At 40.8% G+C, this 22,974-nt stretch overlaps 1 protein-coding gene across 1 annotated transcript in view; it reads right to left on the minus strand.

Moving 5' to 3' along the window:
- AUTS2 (autism susceptibility candidate 2) overlaps positions 1–22,974 on the minus strand; it is a 1,223,225-nt gene that overhangs the window by 1,198,931 nt on the left and 1,320 nt on the right. The window lies entirely within an intron of this gene.

The raw sequence follows: 22,974 nt of genomic DNA on the forward strand, positions 1-22,974 counted from the left end.
ACACTCAGAGATTTCACTTTGCCCACCCCAACAAGTCTTTCCTGCTTAGGTGTCTGTGCCATCAGCACAGATACAAGGCTCCTCATATTTTTTTTGAAGTCACAGCTACACAAGCGCACCCATCTCATTCCTGTCAAAGGGGTCCCCCTATTAGCAGCAGATGTTAGGAGCTGCTAACATTTCAACACCTCGCTTTGGTCACACTCTCCCTGCTGACACTTCCTTCACACCAAAAGAATGTGCCAGTGTTTTCTCCACAAGCTTAATCTCCTATATTCCATCCTCAGTCTTCCTCCTCCTTCCCCATCCCAGACCCTTTTTCTAAGGCCCTGTATGAAAAGGAAATTATTCATCATTTCATACTTAGTACACAAACCATTATTATTATGGAGGTGCTGGAGCTTATACTTAAAAGTTTACAAATAACTTTCTATCAATAAATCAGTCTTGTTTTTAATTCATCCTAACCAGCTGCACCCCCACACCCCAAATAAAAGGAAACCCACCAGTACCACCATGGCTAGAATTCCTGTCATTCCACTGCCCATCATGGCTACCTGCCCTAACGGTGAGTGTTCCCTCTGGCCACTGCCTTCTGAAGGGAACCTGTACATAAATAAACACAATGGGGCCAATTCTCAAAGAGGCCCTGTGGCTTCCGTGTCTGACAGGAGACACACAGACCTACTTAGAAGCACCCTGCCTCTAACAGAGAGACAAGCTAATTGGAAAGACCTTAAATCCGAGTCTGCTAATAGTCTAGCAGAGAAACAAAGGTCCAACAATCCCAAAGCAAGAAGGTGTCTTCTAACCTAAATTACTCAAGCTCTTCCATTATCCGTACACCTTGGGTACTAGTAGCCCCAACAGCTGGCGGCATCAAAGTGCATGACACCGCCCCACCCCCACCCCGGCTTCACAGGCGTCTGAAAGAGGAGGTTGGATAATTATCTGTTACTTGCACCTCTGAGAATCTTGGTGGTGAAGAGAATAAAAAGGAGCAGGGAGGGAAGAAAAACGGGCAGTAGTTCCTTTGCTACTAACGGACAGATAACTGCAGAGTGCCATAACAGGAATATTTATTTAATCAGTGTACTGTATCAAAACAAGCCTCTGATGTACTTTTGAAAAGATGGAAAGCCACCCAGAACAGGTGATTGGAGTCTTGTCACCTGCTCAGTTGATGCTGGAGACAGCCGAGAAGGGGTGTGTGAGGCAGGGGCGGGGAAGGGGCTGCCGTAGGCCCACAGAGCCCGCTGCCCGCCAGGGAGGCCCAGACGTGAGCCGCTGCGGCTGGCTCTCTCCACTCAGCACAACTCCTGTGCGGGGCTCGCTGCAGTCCCTTACCGTGAGCACCTCCTTCCAAAGAAAATAAGCAAGCCTGCTGTTTAACACAGACAGGACTTCTCCCACTAAGAATCGAATGATTCTTCAGTGTCAAAAGAAAAGGAAAACAGAAGAAAGAAAGAAAAACCCTCAGGGAAACTTTATTACCTTTGGCTTTAAATGCTGTGAATGGAATTGATCAGAGGCATGGACAGCCAGCAGGGCAGAACTTTTGTTGTTGTTGTTGTTGTTAACCAAGAAGCTATCTTTCCTCATGTACCAAGATAAAGACATTTTGGCTACGGAGACACGTTTACTAGTCTACCCTGGCAGTAATGACAAGGCTCATTTGTTTACCGAAGTCATAACTGCCAGGGCTGGTAATCTGTCCTTACACATTTTTCAAAACTATCATGAGAATATTTTCAGTGTGAATCAGATTTCAGAAAGGACAAATCTTTGAGTTTAATCTTGATGTATGCTGTGAACATTAATACACAGGCATCGTCAGGAACTAATTTAAGTCTGAATCAAAACACAGATAAATAACACCAACTTAATTTAACATCACCAAAGCCTTACAGAAACAATAATGATTAAGAAGCATCTAGTACAGAAAAGCAGAATGCGTTTTACACTTGCACCTTACTGTAACTGTTTAATCAACTTTTACTTACATTCCTAGTTTCTTGGGATTTGAGAACGAGTAGAAGAGGCAAATGTAATAGAAATATTTTGTGCAATGTTTTATTTCTTTACCTGGGTCCTGGTTACTTGGGTATTCACTTTGTGAGAATTCACCCTGAGCTGTGAAGTACACTTATTTCAGGATGTGTTCTATTTCACAATATGTACAGTTTTAAAACCCAACATGCATGAGTGCGTTGTTTTTCAGAAAGGGTTTGGCAGCACAGAAATTAATCATTTTAAACCACCACCATTACTGCCACCCCAAGAAGTGACTCAAGAATATTTTCTAGAGATTCCAAAATTTCTGTATCACAGCTGATTCCAAAATTTCTGTATCAGAGTGATTCCAAAATTTCTGTAAAAGAACTCCTGGGAAGCCTGTGAAATCCCAGAGCTACAAAGCAGGAATTAACTGTTAGGAGACCAAGGATGGGGCCCAGGAATCTGTATGTTTAACAATCTCCTCTTAGTTACCGACACACAATTGGGTTTGAAAACCACACCCAAGGCAAGAATAACCTTTCAGTTGCAACCATCCAAAACCATGCAATCCAGATTCTCTAAACCAACAAGGGTGACCAAGTGTAATTATCTGGAAAAATTCTGCAGAAGCTTTGATAACTCCAAGGGTGCTCTACCCAAACACACACACACACACACACACACACACACACACAACTTGGCAAAGGCTTTCATGGATATTTTTCTCACAATTATAATATTTCCCCTAAAAGGAATTTGATATGTTATAATCACTAAGTTACTCCTACTGGGAACCTCATCCTACAAATTTAAGAGTAGAAACTGTGAAATCAAATTACTAGTCTGTGGCCACATGGGATTCGGGGTCATTGGCAAAATCTGAACATGTGCTTTTCCACAGCACAGTCTGGGAGCCTGCCCGCCATTCTCATTATCATTAATGTGCTGTTGAGAGTTTAGATTTCCAGACATTAATAACACAACCAAAGTCATTTAGCAAAAAGACTCAAAGACACACTGGAGCCCACAGTTTCTCATCCCAGACACAACTCTATCACCCATTATAGCAGCTTCCCACCAGAGGCCTTTGAAGGGTTAAGCCCCAATCCACATTTCCCCTTTCAAATTTATATTCTCTACTCTTAGATAACAACATTCACAGGAGTTGGAAGCTCCGCAGTAAACTGAATTTTGCTTTTGGGCATGCATAGGCAACAGCAATCCAAAGATAGAGCACTACCCCGGGGTCTTTATCTGAGAGCACAATCAGGGAGCCTGCTAGATCATTTGTTTTAGAATACCAGAGCACTTGTTTTTAAACAAAGCATTAGCCAAGGAAAGAGGTTACAGCAAAAGGAAGCACAAGACCAAAAAAAACAAACAAACAAACAAAAAGCCAAACACTGAGAATCAAGGTGGTTCTTTCCACCCTCTTTTAAAGTCTTATTTGCCAGACTGGGAAATGTAGGTAAAGAAGGCTTGCACTGAGCTCTTCCCTTTTTTTTTTTTTTTTTCCTTTCTTCTTATTCATGTCTTTTTAACTTTAACCTCCAATGGGATACTCAACCAATTTAAATCTAAAAAAAAGAGTAAAACAAAACAAAAAATTCTTGCCCTTCCAGGAATATTCAAATCATGCAAAACCAAAGTCTTAGGATTCTTACACTCCAGATACTTTCCACTTTTAAGAAAACCTTCCAAAAAATAGAAAGATGTCCTCCAGAGTAGGTCAGATAACCCCACAGGCAAACGTTAGCTTCTAAAATGCCTACTACCCTCCTCCCTAGGGCAAAATCACACAGTCCCTAGCTATATTAACTTAGTTCTTCTGCAAGAATGACACAAATTTATCAAAAATTTTAGTTCAGTTTTTTAAAAAATTAATGGAACCAATATGGAGCAGTGGGAAAAGCAGTGACCTATATATTAGGAAACCGGGGTTCCACATAGCTGTCCTACCACTAACCCTGTAGGTCGTACAGAGCAGTTACATAACATGCAATTTTCTAGATCTGTTTTCTCATCTCCAATAAGGTGAAAGCCTAAGGAATATATTAATATATTAATATATCATCTCTGAAAACATGCACAGAAGTGAGGAGGGATTAAGGAAGGGTTGAATGTACCATTAAAACAACATCAGAATAAAACTCTTAAGAAGCACTGATTCACAGTTCTGTGGTGCAGTGGTTCAGGTCAGGTTCTGAGGCCAGAATGTATGGGGTTGGCCACTTGCATGCTGGGTGACCTTGGGTGTAAACTCTGTAGCTGTTTCCTCTCCTACAAAACAGAGCTCACAGCAGCACCTACCCCATAGGACCACTGTGCGGACTACACGAACTGATTTAAGCAACTAGAACAGTATCTGACACAAAGCAAGCACTCAGTAAACGCTAGTTCTCATTATAATTATTGAATACATCAATACTGAGCTAATGGCAGAAATACAGTTGACAATTAAGTACCTTCATGTCCTTTCTAACCAAAAGGGAGACAAAAACATCTTGTATCTTTGTATGAGTTTTGGCGCAAAACTTCCATGGATCCTCAGAAGTCCCTGCCCCTTATTCTCAAACCTGTTGATCTGGGCAGGTACACAAGTACTAGAACCTTTACTCACCCACACACAGTCCCCAAGGACCCACAGGTGTCCTATCATACTGGGAAAGCCAAAGCTAGACGGAGAAAGTCCTCTGAACAACAATAACTGAAAAAATCTCATTTCCCACACAGCCCTTCACACACTCAAGTCAAAGTTTACTTTAGCAACCCAAAAGCTGATGAGAACAACATATACTTGCTTTCTTATTATTTTTAGGTTCTCTAAAGACTAATGGAATCTAGTTTTCCCTCTTTAGTCAACAACTGTATCTGGTGAAGATGATGATCCAGCAAGGAAATCATATCAACCACTGTTTTCTTCCTTCCGTGTAACCCAAAAGCTGTAGGACTTCTTTTTCAGTACTTTTTTCACTCAAACTTGACATTTTCTCACGATCCATTTTACTGACTGACTCCAAACCTAATCTCTGGTGCATCCCCTCCTTTCGGGGATCCAGTGGTATTCATCAGTGTCAATTCCTTGACTGCTGTGAAGACTGTGACAGATTTAAGCTTCACCTCTGATTAAGTCTTCCCAGAGATAGCCTGGCCCACTATAGAGCCCTAGAAATAAACTTTCCCTTTCTGCTTTCCTTTCCCTCAAATTTATGAGCACACGGGTGGATTAGGAGATTCTTCCTGAAGCAGAAAGAAAATCAAGTATCATTATTTCTCCAGCATCTTCACTAAGCTTGAACCTTAAGCTGTACATCTATTTCGTTCCCATCATGTTAAGCTGGTAACTAATAAGATAAAATTCAATCGATTCCAAAACTCCCTGCAAACTTTACTGCCCCAATGCTTAAACTTCCCGGAAGAAATACATTCATGAAAGCATTTGTAATCAAAATCCTAAGAACCAAAAAACTTAATTTAAGCAAAATGAGGCAAAAACATTCTGTTTAATGATTCCCCTAGAGCTTTTCTAGGGCACGATCACAGTCCCTCCACACCTTTTGTCTCTGTTAGACACACCAAACAACAATATGACACCAGAATGTAACCCCCAGAATGTCATTTCTGGAAGCCAGGAGTTCTGTTTACCCCCACCCCCCAATGCCTGGAACAGACAAGAAACTCAGTAAACATTCATTAAATGGATGAGTGGGCAGAAGGGGTGTAGGTGCCCCAGTGAATTAATAAGACCTACAGGAGAAGATCAGGCCCAAAATAATCAAAAGTTGACAGCACTTCTGAAAGATGTCACAGCCTCAGATGTACCCACACCCAGAGAAATGGCCACATCTTACTGTACATCTTACTCCACATGTTTCTGATCAAGCTTTGTCTCAGGGGCAAAGAGCCCCCAACTGCCACCCAATAGCTCAGAGCCTTCCTGTAAAGATGCGTGGTTTTGCACGAGAAATCCTGTGTCCCCACTGACCTCTACGGTAATTTTATAACAACTTTCATCCCATCCCAAACACTTCCAACAGAAGCACCTTTGAATTTCTCAGTCCCTTTCTGTTGCCTCCTTCCTAGTCTCTAAAAGGCTTTGTAACAAATATGTAAACATAACCCCAGTTTTTCTCAATTATGGATGGGAGGAAGACAGCATTAGCGGAGGAGCATCCCAGGACATTACCCTTTAGACTCTTGGAAAGCAGGCCACACTAAAAAGCCCAATAGAGAAGATGAGAAATAAAGGCTAGGAGTGCAGTTCAGTAAACATGGCTTGGTAATGGGCATTTGAGAAAACCCAGTGAAGAAAAACTGACACACCCATCTTTAAACAGAAGGTCTCTACCTTGACTTGCACAACACAATCCCCTGGGGAGATTTTATACGTTCTGATGATGGGGTGGGGGCTCCCTCCCCTCTCCCATGGGTATAGGGACTTTTTTTTTTAATTCCCCAAAGGATTCTAACGTGCAGCTAGACTGAAGAATCCCCTTACAGATGACTTATAGATGACTCTCTTCCTCCTCAGACAATATACACAAAAATTAGCCCAATTTGAAGAAAGTGCTAAGGTCTGTTGAAGTTGGTGGTGGGGCCAGGGATGTTGGTCATGTGGTGCTTTACATTATTCCGTACTTATAAAAGATTTCATCTAAAAGCCAAAAACTATTTCATAGTCCTATATATAAACACATACACACATTTTTTACACAAATGTATTTTAAAACAAGTTTATCATATACTGGTCCTAAAAACCACATCCTAAGGAGTGCTGGCACTGATAGTGTCTGGGGTTTTTACTCCACTGAGGAGGAAAAAAAACTCAAGACCAATTCAAATGACTCTGCGTATAAAACTGCTTTGTCTGCTTAACCAACAATCCAGCTAAAATCAGCAGAGTTACCAGGACTAAGTCAGACTGGCTATGAGATACTTTATATAATCAAACTCCAAAGTGGGTTGCAGTAAGACAGTATCACTCCCAGGACTCAGCTCTAGGACCATCTTTTTAGAACGGGGTGGGGGCAGAACATATTCTAGTGAAGGTTTATCTATTAAACATGAATGCTTATCCTAATAAGCCTACCCACTTCCTTCTCATCAAGGAGGCAGTTGTTATTAGTCACAGAGTCATGTCTGACTCTTTGCAAGCCCATGAACTGTAGCCTGCCAGGCTCCTCTGTCCATGACAATTTCCCAGGCAAGAATACTGGAGTGGGTTGCCATTTCCCTCTCCAGGGCATCTTCCCGACCCAGAGATCCAACCCTCTTCTCTTCTTTAGAAAGCCCAAGGAGGCAGTGCAGGCCCTGAAATCAGACAGTCTGGGCTCTAATTCTGGCTCTACAACCTGGGGAAGTTATTTAACTTCCCTGAACCTCAGTTTCCTCATCTCTGCCCCTCTCTTTACTCACTCTACTCCTTTTGCAAGTCACTCACACACCAAGTACTCTCCTCCTCAGAGTCTTCACCTTGCTCTTCCCAGGGGCATGCTCTGCCCCTGGCTATCCTCACTGCTTGCTCCCTCACTTCCTTCAGGTTTCTGCTCAAATATCACCTCCTTTAAGAAGCCCCATTTAAACCACATCTGCATACACATACCAGATTCTCACTAACATATCCTTACCCTGTTTTAAAAAACCCTGTCACTACTCAACACAGGATGTATCTGTTTGTGATTTGCAGCATGTCTTTCACCCCTGCTAGGAGATAACCCCTATGAGAGCAGGTATCTATTTCTCTTACAGCACCCACTGCACCCAGAACAATGCTGCCTGGCTCACACAAGCAACTGATAGGTATTTCCTTAATGAGAGAATAAAATTTAGTTACCTTTTTCTTCCCAAAGAGAATCTTACCCTTAATATATAAAACAGGTAAAGGTGGAACTCTGGTTGAATGAGGTCAGGACCTGCCCTCAGCTGACTCAGTGTTCCCTGAGGTGCTCCCCCAAAGATCTGCAAAGTCACTTATTATTAGAAAGGCTCCAAGTCCATGTTATTTCTGTGAGACTCCAACGAGAAATGTTAAATGTGATAAATGACTTTCCATTCTGTAATATCACTGGCAGCTGCATAAAGTACCCTAAAAATTCAAAACATATCACGTCCCAGAACTGTTCCACCCCTAAAACATCTACAGCCAAAAAGCAGTCACATCCTACAATGGGGGGAGGCGGGGAGGAGGCTGGGGTCTCTTTCCATGCCCTGTTACATCATCTCTGAGCCTCTGGGACCTACCGCTAAGCCTCCAGGCTGCAAAACGCTCACTGCTTCGAAGGCGGTCAGGAAGAAAGGGGTGGTGGACCCACATGGAAACAGATGTTATACAATGCAGGATATAAATCTGGGCAACATGGCAGCCACCTGGTGACTTCCTGACTCCACTACTTTAGTCTCTTTTTACATCTAAATGACCTCCTGCCTCAGCCAGCTTTGGACTTACATTCAGGAAACATTCAGGAAAACATAGGGTGAGGGAATAGCATGTCCTAAAAGAACTCTGCACAAAGCATGAACAGTTGGGAGAAAAACCCCAGAAAAGCCAGCTGACTACAGTATCAATATCACCATGAGATCTTACACACAGCTCAAAGACCTCCTCAAAATTGCAGGGAAGATATGAAACATACTCAGCAAACACATAAAAAACAGGACTTTTGCAAAACTCTATCGTCCAGCCTCACAGTGCTGAACTAAGCGAGGGTTACCGGCTGAGAGCACGGAGACCCATCCTCTAACACTGTAATCTAATCCTTAAACTAAAGACAATTTAATGCTTTTGCCTGTCCATATGTTTTCTAATGACGCCATTGCTGTCAGCATGCTACAGGAGTGCTTCTTGGAAGATGGAAGTAATGACAAAGCACATCATTGGGAAGGCAATTATATGCAGTACTAACCATTTTACAATGGCCATATGGGCTGTATTTCAACAATGTAATTTCCAAATCAGCCTGAGCATACATATTTCTCTATCCTTAATCCCAGGTACACCACACTAAATGAAATAAGAGTACAGATGAAATATGGGCAGCTGACTTAGAAATCTGTAACAGAATGCTAAGGTAATGTTCATCTAAAAATAGTAAACAGAGGGCACCCACTGCCCTATTGGTCCTAATAGAAAACATCAGAACAGGGCTATTACAAACCACCTGACAGGCAAGGAACAACACAAGGAAAAGTTTAAAACACACAGATCCTACCTAGTATTCAAAATCTGGGACAGGCCCGAGAGTAAAAAGAGTAATACAGAACTCATATGGTATAAATATATAAAATCTAGGTTTAAGAGATTGCTTTTAAAACTCTGGACTTAAAGATGTAGAGCCTATGACACTAGATGTTTACAGTTAAATTTCAAAGGACATGCTTTGACTTGGGTCTCTCCTACAATCATGAACTGTTAAAAACTGAAATCTACTATATTTTGGATGCACAAAAGGGTAACTGTGCTCCACTACAGCTGGAGAGAGAACGGAGCAAGACTGCAGGTCTCCGAGCATAATGGTTCTGAGAAGAAACTACCTCCTCTCTCCAAAAAAAGACTTTTCACAGAATTGTTTACTTTGATCTTCATATTTTCACCCAGAAATCTCTTAAGATTTCAGGACTAATAGGGCATGGCATGCGCGCGCGCGCGCGTGTGTGTGTGTGTGTGTGTGTTACACCACTCCCTAAGGGATGGTCACCAGGCAGGTCTGAATACCCAAGTACTAGAAGATAAGTTGTGTGGACGCCCAATTTGGCCCAGAGGAAATGAAGAGGGGACTTCTCCAGAAGGTACAGCACTGTAATCACAGTTGGGATTTCCATAAGAAGCAAATCTAACAGTCACACTTATTAGCATACTCTTCGTAGCATAAACAAACCTGGACAGGGTGGAGAGGAGAAAAGGGGTGAACAATTTGCAAATATGCTTAGAATAATGAAAGGAAAACAATGAAGAGGAAATAAATGAGATAAAAGTATCAAGAAAAGCAAGCAACTATTTAGTATGTTCTTTTACCAGAAAGAATAGAGTACCTATTAGTTTAAAAAAAAAAAAAAACCTACCAATAAGGTCTGTTTTATTGTAGAATATAATTGATGCTTTTGAACTATGGTGTTGGAGAAGACTCTTGAGAGTTCCTTGGACTGCAAGGAGATCCAACCAGTGCATTCTGAAGGAGATCAGCCCTGGAATTTCTTTGGAAGGAATGATGCTAAAGCTGAAACTCCAGTATGTTGGCCACCTCATGCGAAGAGGTGACTCATTGGAAAAGACTCTGATGCTGGGAGGGATTGGGGGCAGGAGGAGAAGGGGACGACAGAGGATGAGATGGCTGGATGGCATCACTGACTCGATGGACGTGAGTCTGAGTGAACTCCGGGAGTTGGTGATGGACAGGGAGGCCTGGCATGCTGCTTTTCATGGGGTCGCAAAGAGTCGGACACGACTGAGCGACTGATCTGATCTCATATTGCCAGGAGAAGTGCTACTTCCTGGAATAGTTTTAAAATCAGACAAAATATCTAGGAATTTGGAGTAGAAAATAAGCTTATACCCACAGTGACCTATTGACAGGGTGCCAGTCCCTTCTCCGATTTTACACTATGCTCCTGGGGGCTGTTGTGAGAAATCAGCAAGTCAAGTATGTGAAAGGATTTAGTACAGGGACTGGCACACAGTTATGCTCAATATTATAGCCTGAGCCCTTGCCTTCGACAAAGGCTTAAAATCTACCTGAGCTATGTGACCAGGAAAAAGGTCAGATTTTAATACAGCGAAAAACAGTGAGAGGGACTGAAAGAAAGAAAAAGAAGGAAAAAGAATCAAACCAACAACAAATAAGCTACAGATGCACTATATGAGTGGTGTAAAGAACTTCCAAAAAGATGGTGAGGTACTATCCCCTCCCTAAATCTTATTATTAGACCTAGAAAATCCTTTGTAACCAAGACAATTTTCAGCAGCAACAAGGAACAAATACATGTGGTCTACCAGAGTCCCATTTGGGATTCCCTCACAAAATCAATCAGTATTAAAGGAAGAATGGAAGGGATGAGGAGCTTGAGCTTTCAGGTCAGGCAGAAACAACTGCATTTCCTGCCTCTTCTGTACTGACCTTGAGCAAGCTGACTTAACCCCTCTGAGCTTCAGTGTCTTCCCACTCTAAAACGGGGATATCATTCACTTTTTCCACAGCATAGCTCCAATGAGGCAAAGAATGCAAAATTCCAAGCACAATGTCTGGCACAGAGTAAATACTAAGTAAACACTAGCCCCCTTTTCTAAAATTTCTTTTCATGAAATTTTTGTGGAAATAGGTCAACTTTAAATAAGCACTACCTACCTACTGTGCAAGGATTATTGAGTAAAAGAAGCAACAATTCTAAGAGCATCAAATACCCCAGGAAGGATACATGTAGGGGGAATACAGAAACTAAAGTTAGGAAATAGAGGGAAATAAAATAATGGTTACAGGAAGGTAACTCTGGCTCTTTCTTTTCCAAAGTGCCAGTCATACCCCAAGTTTTACACAAAGAGCCATGACAGAGCACATAACAGACCAAGAAAAAATTAACAGCACTTGAACTTCCCATCAGAACCCAAATAAAATACAGAGTAAAGTGTCAGGTCAACACTTCAAAAACACCCTAAGGCTGTCCCCAACAAGCCATGGGAAAATCATTTCAAAAAATGAAATACTCTGAAACCTAAGAAGTAAAGCATTGCTCTGAGGTCAGCATTAAGGTTCTTAATAAGTTTATTATTATTATTACTACTGCTATTATTATGTAGTATGTTGTTGTTATCTCTGACTCTGGAAACAGAATTGTTGCAGATAAAATTAATTCTGGGTTGAAATATAGTTAAAGGTTGGCTTTACTAGACAGGTTGGAAGACTGAGTGACTGTCAAAATATTTAGCAAATTTTATAAAGTGATCAAGGGAGCTAGAACTGTTGTGGATATGATGAGTTAAACACAGTTTTGGAATCTTTCAGATATGACTTGAAACTACTTCTAAACACAGGAAACACTTCTGGAATCACATTATATATTCGATATTTTAAAACAGTTATATTCCTTCAACTGAAGGTGACCTGGAACAATCTGGGCTATTTCTATACTAGCCTAATAAAACTAATTTTAAAACAACTGTCTAACACGGCAGGTTTTAACACTCAGGTGTGAAATCGCACCTCCCAGCACACAGGCTGAATCATCCCCCAGCCTCTCACCTGTAATTATCATTTGCTCCCTCCCCAGGTGGCTCTCAACCAACTCTTAGCTTCCCAGGTTCCTATCTGGAAGCACAAACTCCTTCTGGGTCCTCATATGCTATGAGGGTGAGAGGGAGGACAAAAGCAAGAACTTCATGCTGGCTTAGACGACTTCTGAAAATGCCTCTTTTCAACACACAGCAAAAGAGCAATTTGATAAAATTAAAATACCCTTATGTCACCATGGTTAACGATATGTATTTTTCAAATAAAAAGAGTACGTTTACTTCACAGTTCCTGTAGAGGCCGGCTTCTTCCATTAAGGCCAATTCCAAAAATTTAGCAAAAGATCTTTCATCAGTTGAGAGGGCATAATTAGATGTTTTGATTAAAGCATTTTCCTCCCCTGGTTAGCAAGATATAACAGATGTCACCAACTTCCCCAATAACAATACAGCCCTGCACTTGGCATCTTTACAATTTTAAAACTGAACTGTCATATAGAAAAATTATAGCTGGGGTGTCTCCATACAATCATGACTCTGAAGTGGTTATGACATGCCTGGACTCCCCAATGGAACAGATATGGAAATCATACTCCGTATTCATAGCTGCAAGCTCTCTTTAGCATGCACTTGAAAACCAACCTCTGAAATCTGAATGATGCGGGTTTATTCAAATCACCTCCAATTACTCCTGGAAGCCCTGACCAAGTAAGGTGTGAAACCTGTACAGAAAACGCAAATCTCACAGTTACTTTCTTCTAGGAGTACACGGAGCACATGCAGAAAAGTGTCTCAGGAAAAGCAATGCCCATCTAAAGAGACTGACTCTACCAAAATCCAAACTTCTCTGCAGAGAGGAGAATCATACTTGACTTTCTTTTTTAATCATATTTTTCACAGTAAGATTCCCCAGCGCATTCACCCAACCTCAAAAAATTCAACCTACACCAATTTTGTCAACATATGCGTCCAGGGTGTAACTGGAGATAGACCTGCATTTTAAATGGAAGGCAGCCTCTCTGATTGAAGTTCAACTCAAACATCCTGGTTTAACAACTCCATTAGTGACATCAAGCACAGATCTAAAGATTACTCAGTCCCTTTGTCAGTCGCATGTGTTATTTATAGGACAGTATATCAATCATGTCTTCCCCTTATTATTTCCTACTTTCTGGTCCTAAGCTATTTGGTCTGCCAAATTAATACATTCCATTGCTGCTGCAATCTAAACAATGCTTGATAAAAGATTAATAAAATAGTTGAGTTCTCTGCAACCACAACACACACACCCAGGGAAATTCATCAATGTCTTTTTATTTGCGTATTTGGCTGACTGCCCCCTGCAGCAAATACTTAAGGCACCAATGCTCAGGTATCCTGGTTTATGGTTTGCATTTAATTCAGGGTGTCAATCTGCTTCTGTTTTAATTACATCCATCTTGATATGTTATTACAATCTCATGAAAACTTCTTTTCATTATATGAATGGCTATAAATATATACACATGACAAACAGTTGTTATACATTTTCTGGTTCAGCAATAAACAGGCAAGATGCCTTAGCCAACACGTCACGTGGATTTAATATTTTGAGTCTTTCTTCTTGAGAAGAAAAGTTTGACTGAGTCTTCAATTCAACCATACTCCAAAGTTCACTTGTTTCAAAAATGTTCTGCTTCCAACGCTGGTAAGTTGCTCTGAGCCTCTGAATCACCAGGCTGAAGAAAATATTCTACCCTCAAAAAATTACATTAAAATTTTCAGTGGGCCGACATTAAGATCATCTTACATCCAAATAATTATTTTATCTGTTGGATATTCAAGGATGAGAAACTCTCATATCATCACCCTAATATTTGTTTTTTCTTTTACATCCTCATTATGGAGGGGAGGGAAGAGTGTTAAAAAAGACTAATAATGGACCTGCAGAGAAAGGCCAACCGTGCACTGGAGGAAACCAGAATGCTTTTAAAAGTTTCCTGATACTGAGCAACAATCAGAACATTTCTTAGAAAAATTGGGAATCTTTACAACCATGGGTGATCACCCTCATTTGCGGTATTTTTTTTTTTTCAGCCTTCCAATTGACTAAAGAAAAGCAGACAGTCCTCTAGCTTCACTGGATACCAGTGAGAGCCTCTAACTCCCAGTGTGATCTTAAGCAGGACAATTAGCCCCTCTGGGCTGTGTTTTCATTTGCAAAACGAGAGGTAGAACTACAGCATTTCTAAAGACAAGTTCTGTGCCTCTAATGCTGCTCTGGCTTAGAAAGCACATCAGTCAACAATAGCTGAAGTGAAATGGATCAAAAGGCTGCTCTGAAAAACTTGAGGTCCTAACTTTAGGACAACACCCCCCTGAGGACTGTAGCTCTGGGCATTAGTCTCAAAACTGTAATTTTCCCAAATAAACTGATCGGCCTAACAAATGCGGCAGGAGCAAACTTGGAACACGCAGCAATGCAAGATACTAAATGCCTGCTTCCCGTTTTGCCCCAGAGAAAGTATATGGTCACTTGGAACTATAAAAAATCATTTCTTAGAATAGCACAATTCAGGACCTTCGTTATTTTTGCCCACTGAACATGTATAGGGAGAGTGGGTGGAACACTGCAATTTCTAGTATGTGGCTGGAAAATAAGTGATAACCTAATGCTCAACTATTGTTCCATCTACATCTTTATCTCCTGAGGGTTTGGGTTTTTTTTTCCCCTTCTCTTAGTTTCTAACTATGGAAAACTATTCACTAAATTGCCAGTAACATTTAGCTAGAAAGCACAGATGAACAGAGAACCTAGCAAACAACAAGTCTGTTTCAGTATAACTATCAAGAAATCACTGCAATACCAGACTCTCTTAAATCCTCTTTACAAGCTCTAAAATATCACTGCCATGAGAAACTTTGCATAAATTCAGAATGAACTTGGTGGGTTGTGCTACAGACGAGGGTAGGTGTGGAGACAAGGAAAACAATATCCTGACATCCCTCAGGAACTATCACCACTTGACCCTGGCATTGACATAAACCCTGTCCCAGACCCAGTGTGAAAGTATCAGATTTCATCCATATAATCTGTTTTCACAGGCTGTGTTTCCGTATGTAATCCAGGTCATTTCAAAATGCTTCAGTTAACAACAACCACACAGTATCTGTCTGCAATTTGAAGGCTTTCTGCCAAAAGTGAATCCCAACCTGCATTAGCCATTTTTACTTTACTTACAAACTGTGGGCTTTTTCCTTCTCCTCTTGTGACTCCATTTTACTGCACTTGGGTTTTCCTGGATCCAGAGATACAGCACTACAAGGTATGGTGGCAAATCAAAATGACAAAACGTTGCATGTACTTGGTCATTTGTGGTATTTACTCAGGCACACTCTAACCAGAGTTCAGAAATGAACGAGAAATTAGAATGATGAGCTGATAACAGTTCAGAAAACTGAAAACTGAGAAATTTACCCTCACAGTACTAACCTCAGAGTCCCTCAGACTGTCAGTGTTCAAATAATGAAGGTTTGGAATTTAAAGTGTCTACATTTCATTCAGAACTTCATAAATCCATTGCCTTTTATTAACTTGCATTCATAATTTTGATGATTCGGCCTCAGTAAAGGAAGAGAAGAAAGAAAGGAGGGAAGTTGAAGGGAGAGTGGGAAGGAGGCAGGCAGGCAATGGGTGGTGGGGAACCTACTGGACCCTAAGATGAGACTGACACGTGCACTAGGAGGTGAAATGGAGAAGGAAATGGAAACCCACTCCAGTACTCTTGCCTGGAGAATCCCATGGATGGAGGATCCTGGTGGGCTACAGTCCATGGGGTCGCAAAGAGTCGGACACGACTGAGCGACCTCCCTTCCCTTTAGCAGGTGAAATAAAAACCTATAAAGACAGCAGCCATACCAACGATTTCAGGCTACAATTCCCCTTGCAAAATATGGAACCGAGACTGGAAAGGCCTGGCACACAGAAGCCTGTGCTTGCCTGTGCTTAGCTGCTCAGTCCAACTCTTTGCAACCCCATGGACTATAGCCCACCAACTCTCTGTCCATGGAACTTTTCAGGCAAGAATACTGGAGTGGGTTGCTATTTTCCTCCTCCAGGGGATCTTACCAACCCAGGAATCAAACCTGCGTCTCCTGTATCTCCATATTACAAGCAGATTCTTTACCCCCTGAGCCATCATAGTCTCTTCCTAAGCAAGCAAAGGAACCCAGACGAAGTGAAAGCCACCCCTCCCCTCCTCAGTTACTAACAGCATCAAGAGAAACCTATTTTCTGTGACCTTAGACAGGAAGGTACTGCCTGCATACCCCCTACCCCAAAGGCTTATTAGAAGAAATGAAGGAAGAACACAGTTTAAACCTAGAAGAAGGAACACAAATTCAGGGTCTCAACAGCCTTTAATTCTATGCCCCACTTCTAGGAAAGAAAAATCTGCATTCATCTATTCATGGAACAGGTACACACTGTGTAAGAAAAACTTGTTCTGACCCAGCTAAATGTCCCTAAATTAGTTTTGATTAATTCCCATCCTGGTCTTCCAAACTTCAATTATTTGAGAGTTTTTAAATCTGACTTTTCCCCCACAACTTTCTCAAATGAATAGCTGCTATTCCATTACCTTTTCCCTGTATCAACAAAATACTGGTTTTAATCCTGACCCTGAAAAAAGTGTTGTTTCTAGAGAGAAAAAATAGCATGAGGCACTTTTACAAAGTTAGACTACATTTAGTATATTAGTGTATTACAGCATAGGGGTAAAATAAAATGTAAAAACACTAACCCACCATCTGCCCTCCACACACACACACACACACACACACACACTCTCTCTCTCTCTCTCTCTCTCTCTCTCTCTCTCTCATTTGCTCATTCCATATCAAAAAGTGCAGCAGACCTTATGTCCAAAGGCTTTCAAATTTAGCAAGTGGAACCTACATTATTCTTTAGTAGCTGCTCTCAACTATATTTTTTTTAAGCTTGGGGACTTTAATCCTAGCATTCTCTCACACTACATAATTGTCATTTATTTTTGACAGCAAATAGAAATGTTGTATAGGATCTTAGAATCTTTTTATCACCTCAATGCTCCTTGAATCTCCTAGAATCATATTGAATGTTCTTTTTTTAACCCTTTTTCAATGGTGAAAGCTAGAGGAAAACACTCTCAGAAAGGATCAAAGGCTAATCACTGACTCTGTGATTCAGTTTTTAAATTTACTGATTCATTTATACCCTGTCTACTTCCAAAAAAGATATAAAGCAATTCATCTCAACAGCTAACACAAAGTGCATGGAATCACCATATTGCAATATTCTACCTCATCTCACATAAATACTCCTGAAGTGATGCTCTGCCTTGTACAGTGAAATACTGAAATTCAGTTAAGTATAGTAAAATAGTTGACTTCATAACCAAGCATGTTATTCACAGTCCTTTTTCCTTCTATAAACTTTCTTACCACTTAGGAACGCCTCAGATCCTAACGCTATGCAAACTGCCCAAAGTGAAATGCTGGAACTGACCCATTTACTCCATAGCACCATCCCAAACTTGCCAAGATAGGAAGCGAAAAACGCAACAAAAACACAGTTCCACAGCAGACGAAGGGTTCTGACCTTTCTTGAACGAACACTTCATACATAAGCAAGCGAAAGGCAGATAATTTAAAACCTTTATTTTAACATCAGTGTCAACCTCCTTTCTCATCCAGCCTTCTTTCCCAGCTTGCTAAAAAGCAGCAACAGAAGAAACCAGAAGGAACCAAGACAGGATAAAAACTCCCTCTGGCTGGAAGGTAGCTTGGTAGCATTAGAACTGGGCTACTATCACACTGAAAGGACCATTAATGAAAACCACTCACCAATATTCACTTCATGGTGGGGTTGCTAACAATCAATGAAAGGGCTGACACGGGGCAGGAAAAGGAAGGAGGAGAAATGGACTAATCATCATTATTTACATCTCTCATTATTTAAATCTCACACTCCCCTTGCCACTCCCACTCAAGCAGCAGCTTCCACCCTGATTTCAAACTTTTGTGCCTGGTTTTCAAGTTGTCTATCATCAGCCAACATACTCAGAGATTATCAAGTTCCAAGATCTGGAAGGGACCTTTGAGATCTTTTCCAGCAATTCCCATACTGGATTATGAACTACAATGACAAGAATGAAAGTTCCCTGTGGTCAAATATTAGGAAGTAAGTCACATTACATCTCTTTCTCTATCATTCAAAACTTACATACACATTACAAAAGATTTCTAATCCTTGCAGAACAAGTTACCCATTTAATTCTGTCTGGCCCATCAAGTTCCAAAATTAACTGAGCGAAGAATTGTATTTCTTGGTCTGGACACAACCTACGAACACCTGGAGAACTATGTTTCCCTCTAGCTTGGGTATCTTTGCTTTAAAACTACTTTAAACCTCTCAACTTGTGCAAAAAGAAAAGGATTCCTTTAGAGAGTAGCTTCCCAATATCACTCAACTAGTTAGGACAGCCTGGCCTGGAAGGTGGCTACACAACCACTCTTTACTTACACCATTTTGTTCTCATTTCTACAGCCCCTCAAACCCTAGTCACTCATTTTGTTTCTATGTCTTGTTCACCATCCCCTCTTCTCAGAATCCCCTCCCCAATCCTCACTCTCTCTCTCTCTATGCAAATCACTTCAACCTACGAGGACCCATATATTCTCCAGGAAGCTGCTCAAATACTTCAGCCTATCTCACTATTCCTTCTCTGAAAGCTTACTGCACTTAGTTGGAATAAGGCATTTGAGTGCCTGTTTCAAAACTGTAAGTGCTAGACTTAATTTACCAACTGAACTGCACACTCCTTCAAAGATACTATATATATATATATATAACATATTATTATATATATATAGACTTCCCCCACTTCTAGAACCTTGCACATATCACACACTCCATAAATATTTGCTGAATGATACAAGAAACACGATTAATATTTTTTTAAACTGAATAAGTGAGATTTGACCACAGTAAGTTATCAGAGCCTGATATGCTGTAAGTACATCAAATTCTGTACAGCCTACTTACACTATCAATGTGTGGGTAAGCCCTGAAACACAAAGGAAATGAAGACCCCATGAAAGTCTTGGTTTGATCCTCCATCCACCAGAAATGAGTCTTCCTTCATTTTTACAAGCCTGCAAAGCTCCAACTGGCCTCCTGTCTGTTAATCCCTCCATTTCATCTCTGCTTCCCTTGGTCAGTTGTATATAAGGAGGCTCCCCTAAGAAACCAGGGCACAAGAGCCAAGTGAAGGGGAAACAAATGGATTTGCAGGTTTTCAGCCATAGTGTTCATATGGCTTCCTAATCAAGATTACACAGAAAAAAAAAAATGCAAATAACAGAAAGGCAATATCATCTGGCACATCAGGGTACACTGGCAGTACTAGATCCCAACATTCCCATTTATACTTTGTTTGCTGAAAACCACTTTTTAATGAGGCTTGATATCTGGGGATAGTCACTCTCATTCAAAGAATATTCAAGTAAATAGTACCATACCAAATGATAATAGTGCTGCTCAAATGCATAATGAAAAGAACACCATGTTCAACTTTAGCCTCCTCACTTACCCTCTTATCTTCTATCACAAGACTCTTCACAATCACATACTTGAACTTCAGGGCACAATTACTCAAGACAAGTGTCCCTGCAGAATACGAAACTACCTCTGCCAGTTTCACTGTATAAAGTGTGGGACTTCTCAAACTCTGTCCAAAGCTTTCATCATTTTAAATAAGAATCCAACAAGAGTGAAAAATAAATCCACATAAAAATTATGGTTCTCATTAGACAAATTTCTTATTTTTCCTCCAGTATTATGAGTAAAACCATTAGTCTGGAACAATTTTATTAGGACATTTCACTATGAGTTAGGAGCCTCTTTCTTTTTAAAGGGAAGTCAAAATCAGCCACTCAAGACAGAAACCAAACCATGGAGTCAAATGATGTGTCCATTAACACCAAAAGTATACACTCCACAGTTTGCTAGCTACTGCTCTGAATCAAGCCTAAGTTTAAAAGCCTCGCTATGCAAGCCAATATTTCTGGTTTCTTATCACAACATCATACTAGCAGCAACTCTAATGATCCGTGGTGACAACTGCTTTCATTTCTAGACACAAAAACATAGTATGTATTTAGGATAATTCTTATCATACATGATAATTCTTAACATTTACAAGTACTCTTGTATTATACATTCCTGTCCAAGTTCATAGTTTAGCTGCCTGTTTCCTAACAAACCCTCACATTTCTTAGTGATAATTCAGTAAATCTTCCAAACTGAGGACAACAGGAAACCAGAGATTTTAATGATCACCACACACATATGCCTGACTATGAAGCATGGACACAGATGTGATAAGCCACAAAGAGATCTATGCTGTCCCACAGAACCAGATATACATGACGATTTTTATTCCCCACTATATATTTTTTTAACCTGAAAAGTATATTTGCAGCTTTCCTACAAAAATTGGGACTCCTAAACATAAATTCATGTGAAGATATTTGATATTAGGGATCTGTTGTTAATTCACCTAGGTGTGATAATACTATGAGTTTGGGTGCGTTTTTTTTTTTTCCCCCGAGTCATTACCACTTAGAAAGACAACTGCTGAACCTAGGTGGTTGTGCACCTTGGAGTTTGTTATACTGTATTTTTGGATATGTTTACATTTTTCTGTAAAGTTTAAAGAAACTTTTTTAAAAGTTAGACCTGTATAACCAGAGATATGCAAATGATATTCAGATATGAAGGTATTATAATATTCAGCTAACCAAAGTAACCTGGGTTTTGAATCTAGAAAAACAGCAGAAAAATAATCACAGCAAGAAAAGGAATAGTATTAATGGTACACTTCAAACTTGGTCTTCTTTAAAAATTAGAAGTTTTTTACACCCAAAAGAAACTAGAATGGGCAAATTTTCTGTCAAAAGCCAAATGGATAGATACACAAGCCCATCAAGTATTTATTAAAAGTAAAACCACCAAAAATAACTGCATGTGCTATATTTATCTTTACTTGACCTTCAAAAAGGTTTGTGGAAATCTGCAGGCCCCTCTTGCTTACTTACTGTGAGGGGCCACACAGAGCCCAGGATAACCATGCTGGCAGCAAAACAACTTGTAAGCAGCTCTTACAAACAGTGTCCTAAACCAACCACTGATAACAATCAAATTTTAGGCAGCACTTTCTAATTCACATACTAGAATACATACTACCATTTCAATTCCTATTTTAAAGCGAGAGAGAGACACAGAGAAAGAAGTCACACTGTTCAGTACCCTCCCCACATTGGCAAAGTTGAAGCCACAGTTAGAATTATCCTAATAAGTGGTGAGCCTCAACACTCAAAAGAACTATGTAAGATCCATTTTAGTCAATAAAGTACCAGTTCTAGAACCAGAGGATAACTGATTCAATCACTAATATCAAAATCTATGGCCACCAACACCACCACTCTCCATTCCTCCCCAACCACTGGCCACCATCCACCACCATAACCACCAGGAGCCCAACCAAAAAGCAGTTCAAACAGAAAAGAATAACCCTAACAGGAAGGCTTCCTTTCAAAAAATGTTTAAACTTGACACCCAAACACACACACACACACACACACACACACACAGAGCAATCTAAACCTGCACAGTTACTGCATGTGAGATCTAAGCTGTCATCAACAAAGATTGCATTTGAGCACTGCAAACAATACCATAATAACAGCAATAACCAAAGGGAAAGGGAAAAGTTTCTTTCAGGAACCTCACACCATCACATCAGGTGCAGGAAACCCTAGAAACCAACTCCTATCTTGGTTTTGTGCTTAAGAAAGGTGGACCAACTCTGCAGAATCTCCAAGCGCCTGTGTGTGTGGTGTGTTGGGGGTGGGGAGAGGAAGATGGGGGAGGAGAAAAGGGGGTTATTTATACATGCCAGTGACCCATGCCAGTACCAAACCAGATCCGTCCAGGTGAAGAGAGTTTCCCTCTGACCCCCGGACAATCTCCCTCTACTTGCCCCCCTCCCCACCAACACCCCCAGGAGCCCTTTAGCTGGCAGGAAAATGTGCATTTGGAAATCAACGCTGCAGGTGCCCAAGGAATAAAGAAAGATACACATAGATATATACACACACACAAAGCCAATCAGAAAGAAAAAGAAAACACAAAAAAAGGAAAAGGAGAGGGACAATTGGGTGACAAGCCCTTCAGATACCAGCTAGGATTTTATTCTTTCCTCCGACCCGTCCTCCCTGGTGGACCTTTTACTGTCTTTTAACCGAATTGTTCATATACACACACATGTGCATGTTATGTGTATAAATAATATTACAATTAACCCTTTCCGTAATAGAGCCCCGAACGGAATACTGAAAGATATTCCATCCTTTCCTCTCCTCCCTCCTCTCCTCCCTCCTTTCTCCCAACCAGGAGAAAACGCCCCCTTCCCCAGCTTCACCAAAAAAAGAAAAGAAAAAAGGAAAGAAAGAAAAAAGAAATGAAAAGAAAAAAAGAGGGGTAGAGGAAGGGGGCAAAGAACCACAAAACCCCGTCAGTCTCCGGTCCCGAGGACACCCAGGAAAGGTCTGTACTACACAGACACACACACACAGGGACATATGGCTCTGTAGAAAGCACACAGAGAACCGTCCACAGGCGCCCCAAACCCAGCAAAGAGACTTCCACCAGCCAAGAAGCCATGATTGGGGAGGGAGAG

This window comes from Bison bison, unplaced genomic scaffold (assembly GCF_000754665.1).
Source record: "Bison bison bison isolate TAMUID 2011002044 unplaced genomic scaffold, Bison_UMD1.0 scf7180017864340, whole genome shotgun sequence".
In the NCBI taxonomy this organism is placed as follows: Eukaryota; Metazoa; Chordata; class Mammalia; order Artiodactyla; family Bovidae; genus Bison; species Bison bison.